Source organism: Myotis davidii, unplaced genomic scaffold, assembly GCF_000327345.1.
Source record: "Myotis davidii unplaced genomic scaffold, ASM32734v1 scaffold765, whole genome shotgun sequence".
Taxonomy (NCBI): Eukaryota; Metazoa; Chordata; class Mammalia; order Chiroptera; family Vespertilionidae; genus Myotis; species Myotis davidii.
Window position 1 is genome coordinate 842,805 of NW_006296056.1, and position 5,931 is coordinate 848,735.

The 5,931-nt window shown below is 40.7% G+C and overlaps 1 long non-coding RNA gene across 1 annotated transcript in view; it reads right to left on the minus strand.

Moving 5' to 3' along the window:
• LOC107184264 overlaps positions 1 to 3,386 on the minus strand; it is a 7,553-nt gene extending 4,167 nt beyond the window's left edge. The window contains exons 1-2 of the long non-coding RNA XR_001515089.1: positions 2,409 to 3,386; positions 983 to 1,105 (exon numbers count right to left, since the gene is read on the minus strand). This is a non-coding gene — a long non-coding RNA (uncharacterized LOC107184264). The remainder of the gene's footprint in view (positions 1 to 982; positions 1,106 to 2,408) is intronic.
• Positions 3,387 to 5,931: the final 2,545 nt, after the last annotated feature.

Sequence of the window (5,931 nt, forward strand, 5' to 3'; positions counted from 1 at the left end):
TGACAGAGATGAAAGAAAAGAGATCAGAACTGAACGATAAGAGGGGGGAAAGGGCAGGATGTAGGGAAGCAACTGGAGGACATAGAGGAGGATTTACTAGGTAAATTAGTCTACTTTGTTGCTGTGACATAAGTTTGTCAAATGGCTTGTAGCTTTGGCCAAATATTCTTTTAGTGGAGCAATTTTTTAATTCAGATTTTTGTTTGGAGCCTCTGAATACCCATCAAAAAAATGCTGTCCATTTGGACCGAGAAGTCTTATTCCCTTTCTTTTATAAGGAACCTTTCAAATGGACAATTTGTTAAGTCCAATGCTGCCTAGGGTACCCACTGAAGGCCTAGTCATAATCATGTCATTGGGAAAGATAGATAAAGGAATTAGGACTGTAATGAGAGTAGATATAAAGAGCAACCATTTCCCTGGAAAAGGAGATTTGGGTTTAGATGAGCCTCCGAGAGCTGGCAATAGTTGGTACAAAGAAAATGCTGTGCATCTCATATGTCAGGTCCCCAAACTGATGACTGGTTGCCTCCAAACACAGACCCACAATCTGTACTCTCAGGCAGGTGGAATACCAGAAAGAATGTTCTTTCTGAATGAAAAAATACAGCTCTGAGGACTAAAACTGGAGGCGGAGGGAGAACCTCATCCAGTTTTATTGGTGACCTACAGCACAGCTTGTCCAAATGGACAGTTCTGATAACTACAGAGTCACTGGTCTGCAGACAGCCATGACAACAGGCTGGTAAGGCATATGCCTGTGTTCTACCCAGTGATTGTCCTTCTTATGACAGATAACACCGTGAGACAGCACACCACGAAATGGTAACACAAATGCAGCAAAAGGGAATGAAAAGAATTGTTTGATTCCACTAAGGAGGTCAAACAAATGGGAACCGATAACAACACCTGGGTGCAGATCTGAGACTAAATAACCAATTCCACACAAAGAGAGTGGAGGGTGGACCTGGTGCTGACTTACCACATTGCTGTGGACTCGACAAGAGGTGAGCAGCAAAGCACAAGGGCTTCCACACCTGGATGAAGACTGGAGTCCATGCTCACGACCGGTGGAAACTGTGTCTTAGTGGAACCTCCAAGGAAACTATGGAAATAAATGAAGATCACCTCAATGAAAACAAGCAAATGCTATTTACTCAGAGCTTACTATAGGAAGAGAGTCACCACCATCACTTGAGTTTGGCAGAAACTCAAATGTGTGTAGTGTAGTGGGGAAGCGCCAGTGCAGGGGTGGGGAACATCGGCCTGTGGACTGTATAAGGCCCACAAAATCATTTGATTTGGCCCAGCCAAGGCACTAGGGGTGAGTTAGTGAAATGTTTGACTAAATATAGCAGGCTGATTTTTTAAAATATATTTTATTGATTTTTTACAGAGAGGAAGGGAGAGGGATAGAGAGTTAGAAACATCGATGAGAGAGAAACATCAATCAGCTGCCTCCTGCACACTCCCCACTGGAAATGTGCCCGCAACCAAGGTACATGCCCTTGACCGGAATCGAACCTGGGACCCTTGAGTCCACAGGCCGACGCTCTATCCGCTGAGCCAAACCGGTCAGGGCAAAGGCTGATTTTTAAGTTGATAATTTTGTATAGCCCACGAGTGATGTTGTAAATATCTAAATGGCTCTTGGCAGAAAAAATGTTCCCCACCCCTGCTCTAGTGGGAAAGGGGGAAGGTTTCAGGTGCGCCCTACCTAGAGGCTGTTGGTATGAGAAGCTGGAAGCAGGTAACTAGAAGTGGGTCATCCAATATAATTTGTTAGGAATACATATTTGGCTTTTTATGGTCTGTCCTAGGTTAAAAGTAGGGGGAAAGTTAGGGAAGCTGGCAGTTACTGACTAGGACCTGATTTGGGGCTGATCTTGTAGATGGACTCAGACTGGTAGCTATGGAGGAAGTGTGTCAGAGTTTTACTTGTATAGGGTGTCCCAAAATTCACGCAAGATTTGAATTTTGCGTGAGCATTAACAATAAGAACAAAAAATAAGAGCCTAACTTTACTTGGTTTATTGAATCAGATTCTAATATCTGTTGCCCTTTGATTTCAATCCCTTCAATTTGATAAGCATTACCAAGTACCAATTATGGCCCAGGAGCAGGGACAATGAAGAACAATGAAGACCACAGCTTTTTGTATGTGCCAGCAAAACTGTAGAGGCCATTTACCCGATGTGCTAGTCCATATATAACCCTATACTGTATACTTTGTGAATCAATAAAAAATTACAATTTTTAATTATAAACCTGTGTTTTCTATCAAAATTACTTCTTGCATAAATTTTGGGACACCATATAGATAGATATAGATATAGATATAGATATAGATATAGATATAGATATAGATATAATCTTGTCTTTGCATGTTTGTATATTTAATCTCTCACCTTTCACTGAGGTTTTCAAAGTTATGATGTTGACTGCTTTGGTGATGTTGTCCAAAGTGTTGGTTACCTCTCCAGTCAGGGCGAGGGTGACCTGAGAATTTCACCAGACTTCCACAGTAGCCCAAACAGCAGTTTATCCAAGGAAAGAGCTGTGCCATGAATGGTAAGCTGAAATGATGAGTCCTAGTCATAGGCTTATAACAAGTCTCAGGCTTGAACTTGCAATGAGTCTTCAGTCCCAGGGGGACAGCACCAGTTACAAGGCAACCTCGGAGTCTCAATAAGAATCTGGCCATCAGGTTTTAGTTCTCAGTGACTCCAAGTCAAGAAGAAAGGAGAAAGAATGGAAATCTAAGTTTGAAGGCGAAGGTGAGTTTGTAGCCAGATATTGAAGGGGTCTGGAAGAGCTGAAAACCTGGTAAGGATCGACAGTCTGTGCAAGGTGGAAGAATCCAGTTCAATACCAAACTGATTTTTCCACAGAGAAAGAGAAAGCTTGGTTACTAGATCAGACGAAGTCAGTGGAAAGCGATTACAGAAAGGTGCAACGTAGCTCAAAGACAATGAGGAGGATCAGAACCTGAACATCCAGAGAGTCAGCTGCTACTTCCTATTGAAACAAAATTTCTCTCTACAGTCTCTCTTACCATTCTGGTCAAACACAATCTCAAAGAAAAGTTATTCTTGATCACAAAGTAAGGCTGGTCTCATTACAGTGGCCTGGTTATTTGCAAAGATGCACCAAGAATGACAATTTACCACATAGGTTTTAGATTTGCTCTGCTGAGAGTTTTCATAAAGAATCTCAGATTGGACTTTTCAAAGCCTCTGGAGAGTAGGAAGCCAAGCCAAGAATTCACCCCCACTTTTCACCTGCAGCACCCAGTGATTTGATGGGCATTCCTCTCTTCCCGAGGTCCCCCAAAGCAGCCTAAGATTCCTGAGCCCACCAGGAAGTGACCTTCCTCACTCACCTGTAAGGCTGGAAACCACCCAGAGAATAGAACAGTAGAGCATCAGCACTATTCCAAACAAAGCCCATTCCCATCCATCAGCAGTTCATTCAGTCCCATGCCATCAAACCTGCCTCACTCGAACTTGGATTAGCAGTCTCATAAATCCATCTTCTTCTCAACTAAGGTTCTGGAAATCCTGACTGAGTCCACCAATAACCAAAGTTATTTAAGCAATGCCATCAGGAGCCTGTGTGCAAGAGTAGCTGGCATAGATCTTCCCCGTGGGTCTCTGAGACTGTCCTTTTCGGCTGAAGACAAAGCATTCAGGCAGGTAGCTGATCATTGCTGTTTACAGGAGCACCGTCTACTAAATTGTTATGAGTGACAGATAGCTTCACAGAAAGCGGCTCCTTATATCCAGAAAATAGAACACTAATGCATCAGTTATTGCAAAGTTCATATTCACCCAGTTTATTCAGTCCATTCAGTCCTAGGCAATTATTTTTTCTTCCACTTGAACTTGAGTCAGTGGTCCAATGAATGCCCCTGCTTTCCAATAGAGGTTTGTAGCTCCTGACTTGATCCACTGGTGTGATTTTGTAGTTGCTTAAGCAATACTATCAGAAGCCTGTACCCAAGAGTCCCTAGTATGGTCCTTTTCCACCAGGCTCTAAGACAGTTTTTCTTTATTGAAGATGGAACTTTCTGTCCTATAGCTCATTGCATTCGATTTCATGGAAACATCAGGAGTAAAACAAAACACACAAACAAAACTATAGATGTCAAAAGACTAAAAATGGCTATTATTTACTTATTATTGATATTTTTCAAAAGGGAATAATCTAAAGAGGGTTTGTTACAACAATAATGCAATTAACAAGCATATCTGGTTGTTTCTGTGGCATGCAAAGCAAAGTCAATACAAAACAATACTATACAAAATATCTATAAACACAAAGAGTTAAGTCTACTTTCAAAAAAAGGTGGATATTATATCTACTTTATGAAAATGGAAGGACATTATCTTCACAGAGAAAACATTTTCAGATATAACATATAAAAATCCCGAGACATTGGATGCCACCTATAACTAGCACATCCTTAGAATATGAAAAGATTATCAAGCTTATCAAGTAAATAGATTCAGCACATCTGGAATTGGCTTTAAACATCAATAGATTAATAAAACTCCACAGATAAGTGTTGTGAATTCCAAATAGAAAACTACTGGCCTGCAATATATTAGATTCAAATTAAAGCAGTTACAACCAAGTTAATGTTTTCAAAAGTAATTGAAACTATGACCAATAACGCTATGCTGCTTTTGTCTTATAGGCAAAGCAACACAAGGACTTGGGTAAATAGAAACAAATCATTGACAGCAAAAACATTGACAATCCTCTGGAACTTTCTCATACAGAATACAAGTGTTTAAATATTAATGTTAATAACATTTAACCCACACAAATTTAACCTAGGAAAGTTTCAGCGTTTCTTCAGATTTGACAGTATTTTTAATGTAACTCATCATCGGTAACATATCAAATAGCCCTAAGTATTTCTAATATTTCTCTTTTCACAACAGGAAAGAACAAATCTTGATGATTTTCCAGGGACTCTCTTGGAAATCACAAAGGCAATTTTAGGTGTTGACAAGGCTAATCAAATTTTGAGCTTGACACAACGTTAAGACCAAGGGGCCTTCAATTCTATGAAAACTTCCTGTACTTTAACTTGTTTGTTCCATCTTAGGTGCAGACTTGGCCCATGTGCTTAACCACAACCAACATTTCCATTTCCTGTCTTGATTTTTTGGTTAGTAGAATATTTGAGGGAGCTTCTTAAGTTTCAAAAACCCCCTCCCACCAACAGCTTCACCGCCGCCCTCCCTCCTACGTTCTACAGCTATCTCTGCATTTAAAGGCGTTGTCCACTCATCTCTCCCCTGAGACATTTCTGGCTTAGTCTTTGAGCATCTTTCTATTCTAATACTCTCCTGCTCCCACTGCAGTATCCTCTTAATGAAATCTTTCATGCTCACATCTAGACTGTATTTTTTTCTTTGACAGTAATGATGCCGTGACTCTGATGGAGTATTGACTACCCCTCGGACCCTGCTTTTTTCACTCACGCATTAAGGCTGTTCTATTACACTCTGTGTTCTTTCCTGGCTGGGGACATCAGGATCCACAGTGGTAAGTGATACCTCCTAACCCAGTGTTCCAAATGTTTGTCAATTGTCGCATGGTAAGGACTTGACTTTATTTTCCCCTTATTTTTGTCTTTTTTCTTCTATTTCTCTGTCTTCTTATCCTGCCTTTTTTTAGTGTGGTTAAAGCCCCTGATTCTCTCCCTGGAAATTATACTTGGGCTAAAGTCCGAAGGCCTTAGTACCAACAGGTGTTCCTTTCATTATCCTGGGAGATTGTCAGTCTAATGGTTGTCCCTCAGATCTCTTCATTGTGGGGCATGTCCTACAACATTGTGGTATCAATTCCACCCAATTTCTTAAAAAATGGCAAAATTTTAGTAACAACCACTTAGAATTTCAATGGCCTTTTGAGGAA